We start from the raw sequence: 19,568 nt of genomic DNA on the forward strand, positions 1-19,568 counted from the left end.
TAGCATCAGAAACGTGCCGATTCTTGACGTGCCATATGAACGGTTCTGCTTGTTCGTACTGATGACGATTAGATTGGCATTGTAAACATGGCCATTATATTGTTCCATGTTCTTGCTTCTACGCGTAACAAACGGTGTGTGGGAAAAGCTTGCGATTGTGGAGAAAACGACGCTTCAAGATTTCGGGGTACCGATGACGTAGTTAGAATAATCCCACCTTGTTTAACTTGGCAAACATACAATGACACTTTGATTTCGTATGATTTCTGTTCGTATCTTTTAAATTACTACGTAAAATTAGAGAGAAATAGATGCTTATTTTGTAATTTACTTACGCACCGCATGGTTAATGTGTTATAAATATAATCGAAAGCGTCAAGCTCTTAGTATACTTTAAACATAAATGATGACTGGAGAGTATAATTAAACGGTTAGTTCATCTGCGCGAGATATTAATATACCATCGAAGCTAGCATTTCCCACAAACGCTAACAGTAGTCCGGGTATGCCTTCATACTATTTCTCTAAACTAGTTATGATATGGTGATCAAAAAACCGTTTTCCACAAATTATGAGTAATAAATATGACTTCTAAGCTATTTAAGTACTATAGTACCCACTCCTAATATGTTGTGCGGGTTTATGCTTGTGCATTTAGTCGACATTCACTATTTACCGTTCTATTACCTCCTCAGTTGGGCTACCTGCAATTATATTAGACTATCCGTTATTGGTTTAGCCGTTATAACTGATAGGCGATTGCCCCTTGGTCCTGCACAGTGCTAATTACCGATCATCATCGATCACGTGTATATCTCGAACGGTCAGCTAGAAAACGGGCGCTGGTTCCAGAATAGGAGGATAATTAACCCATAGGCCACGCCAAAGCTAGCTTTTGCTTAACTCGATCACGGACCTTGACCCGTGTCATGTCTCGTCCGTCTAGCTAAAGAAATAGATAAACCGCCCGGTGTAGATTCTTCCAGAACTACTCGTAAAAGTAACGAGTTAAAATAGTGCAGACCAGCTCGCGACATGGACATGATAGCCCTTCGGAAAGCCATGTTTCTCGTTGGTCGCGTTACGTTCAGAAGTTAACGAAGGAGATCTGGTATAGGCTAATTAATAGCAGAAGGGTTTGCCACTAGCATTCTAGCAGATACTGGTTATGGCCTCAAGCATATATTGCGCTGTCAAATTTGTGCAAGTTGAATCGGTACGGGGAAACATTGCTTAAAAATAATGAAAGTTGTTTATATGAAGTTATTATGTAGTACGGCATAATATCAGCTCAAGAGGTATCGTTTTAAGCCTCGCCGACTAGACGAATGATCGATTTTCCCCAAAAGACACTTAAAATGAGACTGGAATCAGTCATGCACGGATTAGCTCGTTGCGGAATGTGCGAACTGTTGTTAGTCGGTGAGGGAAAAGTCGGAAATTTCTTTTAACGTGTTCCCCTACGAATATACGTGCGTTGCGGGCTGTTAACCTTCGTTCAAATAGGTAATGCATCCGCCTGGCTCAATAATTCACATCAAACGCTTTGGTAGATGACTTTTTCCAAGAAGGCCGTACCCGTATACGATGTCGATTTTTATTTGAAAACATCGGAACAGAACCGATTAAGTTGCTACCTAGGTTCTTGAGTCCAAAAGGCCCGTATAAATCACACAAGCCACTATCGTGAACGTCTGAACACTCGCGGAATAGATATTCGAGCAGAGTCTCGAAGGACCCTTGTTATATCCATACATCTGCAAACTCTCGAAGGGCAGAATCCTTATTTCCACACACAGGTACGCACCAAAAGCTGGCAGTCCAGATGTGGTGCAGTCCTAAGTGAACCAATAGACGCAGCAGATCTTTGAAGGCCAGATTCGTATTCTGGCCTTCATTGAGACGCGTGCGGCAAGCTACTCAGTTTATCGGCCTGATTTAAAAAGGAGACCAGCGATATAAAACTGCAAACTCTCGTAGCTTATCACTTCTTATATTTATTATCTAATATTGGTATCATTATTGTTTCTTATACCTGTCTAATATACCTTACTATAAACACGAACCTTACCTAGCAATTCAATTTCATTCTTCCGATAATATTGCTAAATATCATTGTCATTAGAAAGAAATAACGTCTGATACACAACATACAGAACGTAATCATGAAAATCACCATCATAAAAGCTTATTGACACAATCGATCAGCGTGAGTAGAGACCACACCGCATGCAAAGTTGGTTCCAGTGTAATATCCAACAGACATTGACCACAATGTCGGTGCTACGTATGACACTGAATACGAAATCTGGGTTTGTCTAAAATATTTTTCAATTTTCTCAAACCAAGTGGTCGCAGCATGCTGCAGATGCAGCATCACAGGACGTCAGCGGCAAAATTTTGATTCTCAAGCCCCCTCTTTTTTGGTGGGCTATCAGGCGGTTGGTAGTAAGACACAGAAACGTAAAGTCTACTCCCTAACATGAATCCTCGCTTCACCGAAGCCTGTTGAATCACGATTTGATGATAAATAATTTACTGGGGTTCTCAAATCTTTGTCGGAAGTGATGCATACCAAGTTTTATTGCAGAGAACTGGTATTCTGGTATTCATTGGGGCTCCTGAAGGCACTGCCTTTCGAGGGCCATCGAAAGTCGAGTGACATGTACAAGCAATGAGCCCAGATTGGGCGTGCGTGTACAAGAATAACCGAAGAGCTTTAATGAAAGATAATTGATTCTATAAAGTTATGTTACGAAACATTTTGTGGATAGGCGAAAACTTTCAAGACAAGTTCGTGCTGGAAATCAGTGAAGAATGCCTGTAGTATAATTGTAGTTAGCCGAGAAATCGTACTTTACAAAACGAGGCAAGTTCTGTATATTTTCGCCCAGGAAATAAAGCCAACAGTGGTATCGATCACTAATCGCATTTCAGGTATAAACGAAAGTGCGGACACTTCCATATCTATGTACGGAATGTATCTATAGGAAAAGACTGTGCCGTGACTGGGAATCTACGAAATGGTTCCTCATATATATATATATATATATATATATATTGGTTTTCTTTTCTACATACCTCAAGTTTAATACCTAACCATATTACATTGGTGATCAAAGTGTTACATGTGAAAACCAGATTAAGCATGTAACAATGTAGTGTCTTTTTCAATCGAACACGCTACGACAACCCTTGATGAACCAGCTCATACCAATATGGCTGGATTAAGACAAGGAGCTAAAATGCATTATGTTATTTTGCAGCTTATACATTATATTCCCTGTGCAAAAAGCTTTAACGATTTGGGCTGTTAATTAACTGCAAGAACGGCTTAAAAACTGTTTCAGTGTATCAAGTACAAATGTATCCATTTGTTTTTTTATGGAATCGTTCGGTTTTTTTTTTATTCTTGTCAAAATGAATTACAGTACACGCTGCAAATAATCTATAAAAACTATATCAAGCACTGGACGTGATCGTGATATCTGGGCTATCATTATCATGAGAACATCGTATTTTTTTTTGCAAAACATACCATTAACCACTTTTGCAATGCGTTGACTAATAACCTTCAATATTCTATCTCTGTTTTTTGTAAAAGGTCACCGTTATTACATTAATTATTACCTTGACACTAGCCCATGGATGTATAATAAAAAAAAAGTATTAATACTTTTTAATGTGTACTAAGAGGGACTGATTTTAATCTCGGTAAGCTGTCGTAAAAATTAGCACAAATAAAAAATGCCCACGAATTTTAGCTCCGAGGTAGAAAAGGAGACGGGGCAAAGGCGGAAAGACGATAAATGAAAAAGCGTCTTGATCCTAATATGATAGGATGAAATTAGCTAACGCACAGAAGTGAAATGTAATTGCAATGGGGTGAAGGTAACCGACATACCCCTTCCAAAGACCTACCTTTTAATTGCAATTGTGGCAATCGGAAATAAAGTAATGTATATCTTCTAATACTGAAAAAATTTCAGAAGTTGTAATAAAGAGTAAAGTTCTTCGCGTAGCATAGAAAATTTACACACATATATCCAAGTACAAAGTGAGGCCGTGGGAAAACTTTTTCGGATTGGATATCAGCGTGGTTAAAGAGAAGCAAGCACTGTCATCAAAAAAGCTAAAAAAAAAATAGGCACTTTTATCTAACGGGCTTTATCTACAACCGAAAAAAATTATGGGATAAAGAGATTATAAAATAGGCTTTGAGATTTCGAAAACCTGTACTATTTATTCTCCAAGAAAACGATTTATTGTTAAGTACTGATCTTTTAATAGTTTCCACTTTATTTCAATTATAAAAGCTTTCCAAAAGAATTCGCCTTATGCCCAGGTGGGTTGGGCTAAACAACTATTTGGCATAAACATTTCTTTGTGTAAGGCTATGTGACCGTAGTGTAATTTAGATCTATATTGAACCTTGGCAGGAGGTCGCTGTGGTACCCACAAGCTCGTCACGAACACGCCCAAACACATTGTCCACGCACAAGTGAATAAGGTATTTTATTGTAAGCAGAATTCCCTCTACTGTCGCAGGGGCAAGTGCAAACGTCATTATTTGTACCTTTGCTCTTGATGCTGACGGCAAATTGTTTCCATCAAGACCATTGATTGTACCTAGCAGCATTTTGATACGGCAAGTGACTAAATGTTCTTCGTTCAGAACTCGAAAAACGTGACGCGAACCTTTGCCTCTCACTCTAGAGGTAATGCTTTAATATGTGTAATATATATGTAAACTTCTTGAATACCAACCGATATAGATAGCCTAAGACACTGTGATTCAATACTTCCTTTATAGCAAGAAAATTCTGCTTAACAAATAAGAAATACCAAATAAATTGTTCTGCCTACCTTAACGTTCTTAGTTATTATTGTTATTTAGTTTTGTTATGAAATTTATTTCGCACTTACCGGCTGGGATCACAAGTATCAATTTTTAATTATATGCAAATACAATATTAGGTTCTTACACGCGTCTCCGATAAGCCTTAAAGTTAAATAACTTTTAAACTAGACGCCGCTAGCATCAGTTTGGCCGATAAATACTCCAGTTGTCTAAAAACTTGGAGTGAACACTGTTCAGTTTATTCTAGAAGAAACGAGTTCAGAAAGAAAGGCATGGTCCCGAAAATCAGTGTTAAGCGGTCATGTTCTCAATAATTACAAAGCTGGGGAAATCTATCGAAAATCGGTAAAGACATTAGGGAACAGGTTTTTAAGTATAGTATTTGAACGTCGTAAAAGCTCCAAGCACAGAGAATGGACCAGATGTTGAGATACGAAAGACAAGAAGGCATTGCTGCAATCGAAAAGGCTTTTTAGAGCTTAAACTAGAGCTTCGAGTCTACTGGCTGTCTTGCCCAAAACTGGCATTTCATATATAGCTTGTTAAATAATTACAATTGACAAACTGAAAGTGCGTAAACTGAGTAAAGATGGGCCTCTCGTCAATGAGCAGCCTGAATATGCATGTAATGAATTCCAGGTAGAATTTGCGGAATTTTAAGCAATAAAAGACCTGCCTAGAGTTTACGATTGTCATAGACGAGACATCCTTCAACTTCAATGGCCAGGCGGAAAGGGACCAGACAAGGGAATGTTGTCACCCTCGATAGAAACCGAGTTCGGTGGCCGTGTCAAATAAATTTGGATATAAGTTGATGGAAACATTTGCAGTGGTCATTAGGGGCATCCACTCCTATGATATATTTACCGAACATGAAACAATAGATGTAGCCTGTTATCTCGGGTTCCTTAGGGGACTCAGGGACCGTGCGATGACAGTCAAAGGCATGCAGTCTGGTTACTTGAGGAAAGCGCCGGACCTCATCGCTATGCCGAAGTTACTTTCTGGATTGAACCAAAAATTATCCAATCCGCTCTGACTTTTCCCATCTGACTCTGTGACAACGGGACTTTCTATGCCCTAAAAAACACAACTGCTCGGCAAGCATATTCCACTATCGATTCGAAAAGCCATAGATAGAGAAAGCTGCTCAGAGGCCGCCAGAGCGCTGAGAAAGGTGTGTAAAAGATAAAGGAGAGTACCTCTAACACATAACAAAAGATAATCATTTTAGTTTAACGGCCCAGTTAGTTTAAAAGGTATTCAATTTCAAGGTCTGCCGGATTCGCTTGCAGCAGCCCAACTCGATTCACAGATTTTAGAAAATAGAAAAAACCCGTTATTTTGGAAGAATTAAAAAAAAAAAACGTTCTTAGGGGAAACAATCCAAAGATACTTTGATAGGATCGGGTCTTTTTCCTTGCTTTATTTAAAATGAATTTGTGTGCAAAGCCTTTATTTTTAGCTTTATATTTATTTTTAGCATTATTTGACCTCGTTAGAGCAGAATCAAAAAGATCTGTATTGGTTTGAAAGTAAATGAAAATGGGCGGATCTTTCGTCGAAATTTTTTTTTTCGGGGAGACCCAAAATGATCAGCGGAAAAGAAAAAACATAGTAAAAAATTAGCACAATACAACATTTGGCAAAACGATATTTGAGAAAGAAATCTGTTTTTTTCTCACTTTTAAATTAAATCGAAATTTAAAAAAAAAGTTCATTATTATGGAGTACGGCCCTAAAAATACGAAATATTCAATTAGTTGAGCCTACAGCCACGTTTATCCACCTATAACTGGTGAAAAATTGGGCCTGATTTACACTGCTTATTTTATACCGCTCGCGGGTATCAATATATGCTATGTTAGAGCGTTTATTCCTTTCCCAGTCTTATTCTACTAGCGAGGTGGTCAAATGGCCTTCGACCATTTCATTGTTTGTTTAGATCTCTTAGTCAAAAAATAACTAATGGTAACGTGTTGGCGCTAGATTATTTAGCCAACTTCGTACGACTAACTACGTAGTCCAAGATCGTTCCCATCCGTAAGGCTTCTTTTTTGACATAGCAATGCCCAGTCTAAACTCTTATAGTGCTTGCAGCCACTCATGCGCTGAAACAGATGTTACGCGTTCAGAACAAAACGCATCAAACAATAGTTCCATTTGCAAAAATGGCACCATAGTTACAACGTGGACGAGCTTGACTGAAATCGGCGGCGGATCCTGAAAAGCATCGATAGGCAGATTTTTTAGGACAGTTGCATTAAAAGCACTGGCCCTTGTTAATGAAGAGGCAAAACATACATCAGAGATTGCAGATCTAACAGTTGCAAGTCTCCGTGACCACAGCTACTCTACCTTCTAGACTGCTTGTTGAGTAATTCAATGTGAGTTCTTCGTTATGATAGCGATATAAGGGTAATGTGATGTCATTACGCCATTATGCACTTTTTTTTACTATATACTCTGCACGGTATAGAACACATTTTTGGCAATACAAAAATGTTTACTTTTAATGCTTTTTATGCCACTCTTTTTTAGTGGAACATTTATTAAGCGCATCCAGCCTGGGTATGACCTTTATGGCAACAACTCTCTTATCGAAGATACCTTGCTAAAAAATGATGGAATTAATGTTCAGCTAATGCTGAATGCAAGTCAGCCGGTCCATTCTACGCGTTACGTTTACGTTGAGAATCTTCAAGTTATGATAATTGCCTTTCCAATTTCCTCTCAATAGCTAGTTTCAGGCCGCGTAGAATAGGACCTCTATATCATCGCATTGAACAAAAGCTTCACTACATTTTTCTGAAGACCTAGCAAAGGTTACCCGAGTACTTCTGGACAACTAGCCTATAGACATCCCCCTCTATTTTTCGAGTTTAACGTCCGGTATCGCCGTTAGGCATTCCATCAGAAGACCGACTCTCAGCGCGAAACAAAGTGTATCTGTATCCAGAGTCGAAGATAGACCACAATGTGTCTCTATAATTAAGTAGGCAAACATTATCCGCTAAGCTATCATGAGAACCGTTCTAGAAGCACCTAATTGTTTCCAGTTTTACGGCCGGTACTTAAGCCATTTGGCATTGCTTCAAACGTTTACCTATAGGCACGAAGCGAAGTATATTTACGGTCAACTAAGACGACCACGTGTTCCAAAGACTGGCAAGCAAATATGTTTCCCGCAATCACAGGAACAACCTGAATGTATGCTGATAAAGAAGCTGCTCTACGCGATCTAAAAGGGTCTCCTTCGTTCTAATGGTGTAATACCTTTACAAAGCTGCGATTCTCTGTGGTAGTTTTTATGGACGATCAAATATACCTGTACATACTAGAAGCCTAGGTCAGTGGCCACCTATGTAGCTTAATTGTGCGCGGGAATTCTGCGTAGAACCTGCTGTGGCGAAACTCTATCTTCTTCTTAACTCTGTTTTTCCATGCGTTTTATTGTAGAAATCAGCACTCCCTAAAGCCGGAAGCCCCAAACCTATAGGACATTGCCTGATTGAACCTTATTACATTCGCCAAGAGTTGTATAAAGCTATGTTTTATACATGTTCATTTTTGGAAGAAGTATTACTCAAACATACATGGAAACACAAAATGCAGCCGCATTTATCAGTGAGAAGATATATTTCGAAAGAAACATTTTAGAAGTACGCCAGACAATTCCTACTAGTTTCGCATACAGCAACCTTTGCCGTTGTTTAAACCTGCCGTATTTTATTATTATTGTAGATCGGTAGTCTAATCTAGACCTGTTTAAAACGGTTTGCGGAATTATTTGCTCAAGTAATCTTTTACAGGTCTAGTTTAAAGAAGGACAAAAGACTATACTGTGGACACCAGAGGCGTCCATAGACTTCTATAGTCTTTCTCTGCCGGTTTGCTATCGTTATCAAGATGGCTCTATAGCTCCATCCAAGCTAATGATAAATTAAATGATCGGGTAGTTCCGCCTCTTTCTTCATTGCCCTACTTTCCACAACCGTTCAGTAGGCCGTTCGGCCTTTTGCGTCAGCCTTCTATATATACTTTAACATACGCGAAAGCACAGACACAAACACGGTTTAGATACTTTTGACTTTGCAGATACGTTGAACGAGCCAAGTTCCAGAACCTATTAAAGTTCCATTAGAGTTAGGGAGAGAGACGTTGGAGAAGCTGAGCTATTTGCCATCTCATGTGAAGGCTTCAAATTCAGCGACGCTCAACCCACAGTCTCCTCATATTATTCCTAGACCCCGAAGTGCAGCGTATTGAACCCTAACCTCATGCTTGTTATCGCTGGTAGGCCTTAGTTAAATAGTGTTCGATATCAGCAGAAACAGCACTTGGGTGAAAACGAGCGAAATTTGAATTTTCACTAATGTTAACATGAGGCCGCTGCTTCAAAAGAGGTTGTCGTTATTTACCGATTGCCGACCTTAAGCCTAATTTTTTCCGCTTCAGTCGGGACCGGATATCGACCAGTCTGTACGAGGCCCGATAATAATGTAAATGGTAGTTCGATTGCAAAATCGGTTGTTTGCCTTGCATAAACTGCCCAGTATTTGAAGTTAACAAGTTTATATACACTTCCGATGCTCGCTTCTAGTGGAAACTATTATCTTGCAGCCACCTCGTGGTATCTATTTATCGTCTGCTACATCCACTGCTTGCAAATGTTTTTTCTCTATTTTCAGCAGAATTTTTCTGCATATCTACCGTGGTGAAATCCATGATGCGCTAAGGCTTCGGCAAACAAAAGCAAAATATTTTTATCCGCGGTACTCTTTATAGAACTCCAGGCTTATTCCTAAAAGCTGGCGCCCGTGCCCTCAAAGTTTCTACATAAGGTGCGTTTCCCTCTAAGGTATGGCGAACGTATTTGAACAGTTTTCTTTTAAATCAGGAATAACCATTAAGAGGTTACTTCCTCAAGCAAATCAAGGCAAAATCGTTTCAAGATACACACAATAAGACAACGCGTTAAAAGACGTTATTGGAAAATTTGTTTTGCAGCTCAAATTAGTTGCTGCGCTAATTAATTAAATGTGGATAGAGCCATACGATTTTAGAAAATCTATTTGAAGAGTGTAAAGTGTGAAAGCTATTTTCAAGGAATAATTTACTATAAATAGTTACTTTATAATAATAACTTCTCTAAGGCTACTTTAATAGAGACTGGTTGAAAGTTTAGTTTTTTCTAGAACTGGACGTCATGCTGGGGCCCAAACCACTTCCGCATGGCTATTACATTGAAAAATGAGCGTTCCGATATGAGGGCCTTTTCTATGTACCCCCGGCGACCACACGACACCATTGTGTCTGTACAAATAGTTTAATTTAGGAATTAGCGAGGCCTATTCAGGCTATCACTGAAGACTAATCGTTCCAATGATATGTTATTGTTAGCAGTAGCGAACGGTAACGCTGTCTCTGGAGTTCGATGCACCTCAAAATGCATGTTTCTATGTTGCGGCTGTGACCTCATGATACAACTTAATACTGGTAACTTAGATGGATCCGATTATGATTTAATCACCACAATGTATGCGTAGATTTTAGATTTTTAAGCTAAAATATGCCTACGCCCTGAAAGATTGTACAGCGTCGGCAATATTAAGTTTCTAAAGGTGGAGCCTTGAACAGCGTATACGTTGACCTTCAAATACGTGTAATTCAGCAACGGCGTAATGTGCTTGTTCGAATTTGGTTCGCTGAAAGGCTAGCGATCTCATCTGTTTAGATTCGCTCTTGTTTTTATTGTATCCGTACTTTTATTATTTCATAATCATTCTAGTGCAAAATATTAAATCTATAGCATCTATGAACGTGACCTTTGCTATGGAAATTTAGCAACAGAGATCATCGTTGTGCTTGACGAAGGTTTTCGGCTTGCAGCAGTCACGGTTGGATATCTATATGAATAAACTGTTTGAGTCTTCAAATGAGTCTGCGGAAAGAAGGTCGATAATTATTAGCTAACTGTAGTGAGAGACCGGTCCGTCTCATAATGCACGTGAGGTTGAGCTGACCTTTGTTACCAGAATATGGAAACAATGAACGAAACCCGAAAAGAAACACATCGGGTCATCTTTCAAGATACCGCTAAGACTCGGGACGTCCACTTAGAAGAACATCCTTGCCTTGCTTTTTTTCACCTGATCCTGCCCCAATTGAATAATATTTAGTTTTCAATTTGAACAGTCGTTTACAGGATGAAGTAGTCAAGAGCAAAGAAGATGATGACCACCTTGTCTAATTAATCCACTCGTGGATGCCAATCCTTTTAGTGCCGGAATAAACAAACCGCTAGTGAAATGGTGATAATTCATTAATCACGCGAGTGCCTACATCAGATAAAAATTAGACTTTTATTATAAAAAAAAAAAACGCATACATTTTGTGTACTGTTTAATTGGCATTATTAGTTTTTTAGTTGGCAATTAAAGTTGTGGCATATCAAAGGACCTAATCCTTTCAAATAGAGTCAAATTTGAAACCTTCCTGTAAAATTGAAAACAAGCGGACGCATTGTATAGACATTGCCCCTTTTTGACTTAGCTTTTCGTACCCATGTTAAATTGAGTTTCTCAAGTCCTCTCAGAACTCCAGTTTATGAACTGAATGCAAGCAGCCAACTATGACTGTTCACTTTGCATTTAAAAAATAATACATCGCCCCTTTTGACTCACCGTAAAAAGACTCGCGTCAGTCACTGCCCTTCACTACCTTAAGGAGCGTTTCAACATTTATGGCATACGCAAAACAAATCTGATACGCTATTGATATGCGTCTCTTACTTTTTTTCAGAGGCACAAAAAGGCCAGCAGGACTTTACACCTGTTCCCGTGATAGCTTAGCGGATAACGTATTTGCCTGCTAATCTCATCGACACGTAGTAGTCTTGGTTCGAGCCCAGGCATAGGAGGCAGACTTGGTTTCCAAGGAGAATGCCGAACAGCTGTGTACTTCTGGGACACCGAATTCAGCGTCAACGGATGGTTTGATCCGCGTCTGGTCGACTAAGACTGGTACGAAAGCCTGTGTGTTCCATGTCATTTGTTGGGCGAAGGGGCATCCAGGCCGGCAACCGATTGTTACTGTCCAACGAAGCAAATTACGTGCGATGTGTCTTTTGGATTCAGGAAGCTAGAACATAACGACCTGGCAGCCAGCTAGACCTCTTCGTGTCAACACCGAGTAAGCGTTCTTGACTTAGGTAATACTACTTCAGCGCATAGGAGGACCGAAGATGCTAATATAGTGCATCAATATCGATGCAGAAGCCACTAACCTGGTAGTCCGACGTTGTGAAGATACAGCCTTCAGTGTATCTGAGGGTACCTTGGTGCGTATTTGAACAATCGGCCAAAAGAATTATCTCAGTGGTGGTAACAGTCATGGTGATCAAACAGCAAAATGATAGTATTACTCAGATCGATATGAAACCTAGTGTGATATAAGGTATACTTCCACTGAACGAGAACCCTTGTAGAAACGCAAATTTTTAGCTGATAAAACGGCTACCAGGTTAAATTGACGAATATAATTTCGTCTAATCCTCGGTTGTGTGTATATTGTAAATATTTATCTTTGATCATCAATCGAATAAACATAGAGCATTGCCTCAAACAAGTTCGGAACTTGCTAATTTTTATTAAAGACAAGAAGCGACAACACTTAACGGATCTGCTTTATGAATTAACATTTATAAAAGTTAAAAATAGTTTCCAACAAATTGCAATTCATAATCCTTGTGGCGTGGGCGTCCAAGCGATTGTATTCACAAAGCCACGTGGGTAAATGCCGTACCGTTAAAATATACGTTACATTATCTTTTGGGCTCCCTATTTGGCTACGCGCGTTTACTATCATCATTGCATTTTAATAAAAAAGCTGTTTTTCGCCAGCTTACGGAGAAAAAGCAGCGGTTACATGGATGGAGGCCTAGGTTACCCTGCAGGTACTTTCGGCACCGGTCAGGAAAAAGCGGCAACGGTTTCACAAAGCAGAAAGCAGCTCCACTGAGACAAGGGTCGTTTCACGAACGAAAAATCAAAGGGGACAAACGCCTACGAAGTTCCTTTTTCAATACGCTTTGGAACCTTAACTAGAAGCGATACCAGAATCGGATACCGGGAAGCCCCGACGTGAAACGAAAAAAAAGCACCTTTCATAATGGGTCAAATTGAACCGGGAAGCGGACTTGACTGAAGAAGATATTGAACTAAACCTCTATAGACCCGAATTAAAAAGCTATATAAATATTATTTTGGTATTTTTAAATATCAACAAGATATTCATAGAGCTGGCTGCGAACGAAACTACCTACAATGAAAGAAACACTGTGTATGACATAATACTTTAATCTGCTAAGGAGGCTCTTACCCACGCGAAGAATTTTAGAATTATAGGTACATAATCTACTATATAGAGAGATCACGATGGCCAAGCTACCAAAGTCTGCGTAATAAATTAATATCAGAAATTCGCGTGAAGAATGCTTAATTGTATCAATTTTATCAAATTCATTTATCATATATCTATCAATATTACATTGGTCTTTATTATGGCGTTTTATTATAACATGTATTTATTTTACATGATGTGTGTTCGAAACGATAGCGGCACTACCTTCTTCAAATCCACCCGCCGAAGAACCTCACCTAGATCTAAACAAATAGTGTGAATAAATCAAATGTTAATCCCTAGCATATTTAATATAAATCAAAGGCAGCCCTATGCATCGTGCTAGCTAGTATACACTGCAATCTCATTTGTGACTAAAATTGTTTGGATTAGTGATTAGATTTTTGTGTTCCTTAAGTTGGTCACTTACGATCTAACTTCGAATTGATTCAAACATATGTGCACTCTCCTAGATGCCAGACGCCTAGCGAACAACGGCGCACATAGACAATTTCCCTTGGCTGCCCCTCAGCTGGAAGTGCCGCACGGCTTCCGGCTCTTGAAGCTCTTAAAACGATACTACGGCAGGCGCCATGAAGTGTTCGAGCTCGACTTGACAACTCCCACTCGTTCCGTCCACTAAATTTAATACATTTAAGATAGCCCAAACTCGATACCGAGTATAAAGACGCTTCGTTTCGCGCTGGTAGCTAGCCATATAAGCAATGATTAGCAGCAGCACGAAACGTAAAACTTCAAACCTCGATTAAAGTGACTAACAAATAATATTAACCGAGAATCCTCATACGAAGCTGAAGGCATTTTGACCTCAACAAAGTACAAAGTCAGTGTACTTTAAAATAGTGAAGCTTTTTGGCATAGCGCGCTTTATCTTCAACGTAAAATGTGTGGATTTCGAGGAGGCAGTAATTGTGGAAAATTTTGTATCCATGTCTTTGAAGATCGAACACGTATTTCATTTAAGATAGGCTTTGTCTTCTGAGAAAGAGCGCTTTAGCGGTCGTTTAATCTATATTTAGACAAATCATTAACACCATGTTTTAGTTATATTTCGGGCCACAACTAATAATAATAATAATAAATCTAACAATATTTGCTGACCAAAATGAACAGCCAAAACTACCGGCAAAAATACGGTCGGAAGCTTTAGATGTACGAACATAACCAACAAAAAAATGTCGCTTGAGTCACCTACACTATATGAGGCTGTGCCTGAAATTATCAAATGGTTATATATAGCGTCACAAAGTCCACTTGAAACACCTATGTACTCAATCATCGAACTGTACCTACAATCTATAGCTATCCGCATGACAATGCCCACTTTGTAAAAGCCATTAACAGAAAGTCTTTTCACCAAGTCTACATCTTTACTCCTCATGTTGTCGTAAAATCATTCTCCGTGATCGCTGTTCCTTCTCTCTCTTTTGATCGCTGCATTCTGTCAGTCTTGTTTTAACTTCTCTCCAAGTTTCTTCCTCGATCTTCGCATTTGCGGATCCGCAAGTTTTTGCGCATGCTCTATGCCTCCTGGCGTGGATGTGGCCACCGTCCCCCACCGGTCGCCACTGCTATCGTGACCACCAGGCAGTGACCGCCTGTAAGCCATAGACGCTGCCTTTGCCGTCTAAGTAGGTTCTGCTACCAGCGCTACCGCTACAACTACTGCCCTTTCCAACACCCGTAGGGATAATATACTCGACCATTACCATAATGAATAAAGGTGCTGGGGGTGAGAGTCGCTTAAAGGCAGTGCTAGAGAACTGAGGCTTTATTTTGCAACGAGCTCGTGAGGTAGCGGAGGACTGCGGCAGAGCGCTTATCTGAACACGAGTTTGTGGTCATGGAGTGCGGTAGCCAGTCAGTCCTACTTAACGTAAAAACGTCTTGTCGCGCCTGACCACCCCAGTTAACGCACTCCAGTTAACCCACCCCTTTATTTACCTTTTAGCATACTAAAATTTTCTTTACGATTCGCCTCTGTCCTATGAACTCGTGCAGTTTCCTTTTAGCTGAATCTCCTTCTTTAGGTTTTTAACATTACTAGTAGCACTTCATGAAAATCGTCGCCCGATAAGTGACAACCTCGCCGTTGCCCGGCTGCCTGTTGATCATTAGTCGCGGCTTGAACACTGCCTTGGTGTCCTGAAGAAATAACATTGAGAAAAAGGGGAGCTGTGACAATGACGAAAGAATCGTTGTCCCTAAACGCCGGCCACCGAACAGCGGAGATCTATCTCAATGCGGTACAGTCACAGCGCACTGAATTACAACGGCTCAGCGTACCATGGGGTAGGCCTTGCTTAATCTTCACGGAACTGCCCATTGCTAATCTATAGAATATCCTGGACGTTAGTTGTCGTCGAATGAAACTGCATTATTTTCGCCGCATACCCGTAGATGTGTACACGCGCGTGGGTTTATATGAATATCATACTGGCAGGCAAAGGGTGTAGGAACCCTTTCAGAGACGCTTCAGCTCGTCGGGGGACATACTTATCATCTAGTGAATGCATAACACTAGTGGAACCCGAGTAGAACATATGGGTATTTTTGGCTTAAATTTGCTTTAAGTCAATTTTTAATAATCAACTACCAAACAATTTACATAGAGCCTATTTATTTATTTTTATATATATGTATATATATTATCCTATATTTAACATCTGAGAAGCGATCAATGTTACTAGAGGCACGCGCGTCTATGTGGAAACAAAAAGAAATGAGAACGGTAAGCAGTTTCATAATTTACCTTTTATCAAGCCTCTCTAATACATTTAAACGATATCTGTATGCTTAATGTCCTATCTGTGTTTTGTTAGTTATTTATATTTGGTTAATAACACTGAGTCGCGCTAGGCTTGCCCGCAGGATTGCCCTGATGTAAATAATGAGTCCCAATTGGGTTGAAGAACATACCGGGCTAGATTTATATGTAAAATTTTAAGCCTATCATATCTAACATTATTAGCAACTATTGGCAACTAAGATGAAATCTCTTATCCATACGGAACCCCATGTAAACAGCATTACCGGATCGCGTTGTAGACGCAGCCTACTTAGCAACGTCTCATAAAAAAAAGTTATAATTTTATATTGTATATTTTTTTTTGTTTTGAAAATGAAGTGTCAAATATCTCTTTCGTGATAAAAACGAAAAATAAAAAAAAAACATGTTTATAAGCAACGACAATGCCGCAAAAAGCTTTGGAGACCAGACGATCTATCGATGCCAATTGTGTAAGTGGTATTAGCGGTTTCGTGATACACGAAAAATTCTGAGGGTGGTTCTTATTTTAAGCGATTTACCAGAGCAAATGCATTTAAAAAGGTGGAAGAAGCAAAGCAAGTACTGCTGGGGGGTCGCCAAATCATCGTAGCGTTCGATGTGTTGTACAGGCTATAGTCTGTGTGGTTGGATTTTGAGGAAGTGCAACAATCCACCATCCATCAACAATTGACACACTGCCTAATGCGGCCAACAGTGCGTGGGGTTCAGCTTGATGCGTTATTATGTCACTACGGAATGGAGACAAACACTTGCGTATTGCTTCAAAGACAAACCAGGCCGAAGAAAGCTGTAAATCTATATTTAAGATCAAATTTCTTCCCATTTTCCAGAGCAGAGGATAAACCTGAAACGATAAAGGAAATCAAAAAAAAAAAACGAAACATATCTGAGCCTCGGTGCTTCAACTGAGATGCAAAAGCCTTTTCTGACCTTAGAGTAAACGGTGACACACGTACATTGAATCCGGCAAGAATCAATACACGTGTGCGTATATCAAGGTGGAGAACAAGAATTTAGATGGCCGAAATGTTTAATTTGTATGAGGCCAAAACATCAATACTTTGTTTATACAATAGCTTGTTTCGTAAACGCGTTACTTTATAATTTTACTTTCAGTCTTTTCCATTATTCATTCTATTATATTTCCAGTATTCTTTTTGTCGCAGACTCTCTGATGATTTAACTTGATTAGATGGAGCTCATTGGTAGAATCTTAACATAAATTCGATGAAAAAATAAGGAAGGATAAATTGTATGTATATCTTATTTTGTCTCTACCGCACAGCGGTGTTGACCAATTTTGCAAACTCCATAGGTGTGTGCGACACGAAACACGTATGATGGTGGTGTGGGAGGCGAAAAGAAAAACGGCAGGTTAAGACGGATGCCATCCTCCAAGGACGTTTAAGTCTCCCGATTTTCCTGCTGCCTAACACACACGTTCCCGCGGGAAGTGTTTTTGCGTTGCGGCCCATTATAATATACGTGCACAGCAAGGTAAGGTCGTAATCTATAGTACCGAAACTGCCCAACGCTGGCGTGGAACATGCTAGCCTTTAAAGTTATCTCGCACGAGTTTCATGGTAAGCACAGACGGCGCAGTGAGTAATTATACCCGTTACGTAAAACTAGGGGCCTACTAAGATTGTGGATAATTATTGAATTTTATCTGTCTGTAGATTTCATATTTTATCCCCATCCGTAAAACATGTATCCTCTCTTCTTTTCGTTTTTAATTCTAAATAAAGGAAAAGAAATTAGAGGCAATTTGTTCACGAAGACATGAAATTTTCACTTTTAAGTTATACTATTGATAACCTCGCCCTCTTTCCGCATTGGGCTTTAATTGGACAAAAGGAGAGATTTCAGAGAGTGGAAGTAATTAACATGACAAAACTGCCTTTGGGATGGAAGTGGGCCACCTGGTGGCTGTTTGTAAAGGAACGGAATTCCAATAACATACAATGAATAACTTGAGCGGGAACTTCGATCTGCATCCGCGTTGGTTTGCTTCGAAAAGTATTCACTCCCTGAATCAAACAAAGGCCAAAGGACTTCTTATACATTTATATTAGTAGGCTCTCAATTAGCCTAATGATCGTTGATTCAAATGGACGGTTCCTTCCATTCGAATAGTAATAGTTGAGTTTATTTTAGAGCACTCTAATACGCAGATCAGATTTTCCCAATTCACGCGTGGTGAAACGGAAGCAGAGTTTCACAGCTATCGACGGGGCAAAAATCGCTAGGTAGTTTGAAATTTTTTCTTTCTACTGAGGTCGCAGCGAAGTAGACAAAAAGAGATACTCATGCAAAAAGTCCAAGCAGTGAAGTGACCTTTTACCCACTCTGCCCGCATACATTTAACCTTAAATACATAAAAAATTGTGTAGACGGTGCAGTTGTATGTTACATATGCGTAAAATTTACTATGCAATATATGAAGAGCGTGCCACGCGTGTGCATGACAAACACATTACCCTGTTCACTCGTTCTTAATAGCTATAAATACTTGTGTCGATCTAACTCTAAACATATTTTTAATATGAGGTTCTGCTTGCTTATGTATCTACTTGAACGAGTCTAAGCAGAATCAGTGGGCAGGCTTCTTTCGCTATGGCCGAAGTCAACTGTATTCGGGATGCACAGGCACACTATCGGCTTGTTAGGGATGCTATCAGTATATCCACATGTTCTACAGACCGCAATTCCGAAGCGGCCGATTCAGTGACATCTGTGGCACAGCGTACGATCAACTATAATGTGAAATGATTTCAGATGTCTTTCAGATGTTAATGCGTATAAACAACTTTTGCCAGGTATAGTAAAACCGTTTGTCCGTAGGATAATGCTGGTACTTGACTGCCCTTGTTCAAGGGCTTTATTCGGAGTGTCGATAATATTTGATAGAAGTGGCTCCTTTCGGCTAGTAGATCTTCTTTAAGAACGATTGATATCTAATTTTGCCCAGTATTCGAAAGATCTAAAATTATCGTCAGAAATTATGTCTAAGGATCTGGATAATTTAGCTTTAAGTGTGCAATATTACTACTTAACACTAACATTTTCTCTTGGCTCAAAGGAAGGCATCACCTCCTTAAAAAATCGGGAGCTTTTTTAAAATTAAAAAACGCAGTTACACTGTATTATTTCTTCACAAGTGAAGTCAAACTTGAATCTGAATCGAATGTGGAAACTGAATCTGTATAATTATAATACTAATAAGTAATAACGAACTTATAGCAGCGTCTTTACAAATCCCGAGTGAAGGCTATTTGCGCAGAAGGACACCCTTCACCCAAAATTTATATGGACAACCATATATTCTAATACATAAATCAGGGTGTGTGACAGATTACTAACAAGTCTAATACGGATCCCCTTTCAATGTCGATATCGGCAACGTTAGGCCATATATCTTGCTCCGACAGGCAGTCTGTCTAACAATCCATTGCTCGATAACAAAGAGATATCTGTAGGCCGAGTAGCGCT

The 19,568-nt window shown here is 39.5% G+C and overlaps 1 long non-coding RNA gene across 27 annotated transcripts in view; it reads left to right on the forward strand.

The window, feature by feature from the left end:
- LOC111254702 (uncharacterized) overlaps positions 1-19,568 on the forward strand; it is a 173,003-nt gene that overhangs the window by 107,119 nt on the left and 46,316 nt on the right. For 5 of the 27 annotated variants that reach the window (XR_015317996.1, XR_015317998.1, XR_015318002.1 and 2 more), the window contains exons 1-3: positions 8,908-9,705; positions 11,666-12,055; positions 17,362-17,573. This is a non-coding gene — a long non-coding RNA (uncharacterized LOC111254702). Of the gene's footprint in view, positions 1-8,906; positions 9,706-10,267; positions 10,361-11,059; positions 11,176-11,665; positions 12,056-12,765; positions 13,403-17,361; positions 17,574-18,667; positions 18,896-19,568 lie in introns of those variants that run through there. The other 22 variants (XR_015318000.1, XR_015318006.1, XR_015318014.1 and 19 more) reach the window with 17 other exon arrangements.

The sequence above is a fragment of the Varroa destructor genome, unplaced genomic scaffold, assembly GCF_002443255.2.
Source record: "Varroa destructor unplaced genomic scaffold, Vdes_3.0 BEIS01000007.1, whole genome shotgun sequence".
Taxonomy (NCBI): Eukaryota; Metazoa; Arthropoda; class Arachnida; order Mesostigmata; family Varroidae; genus Varroa; species Varroa destructor.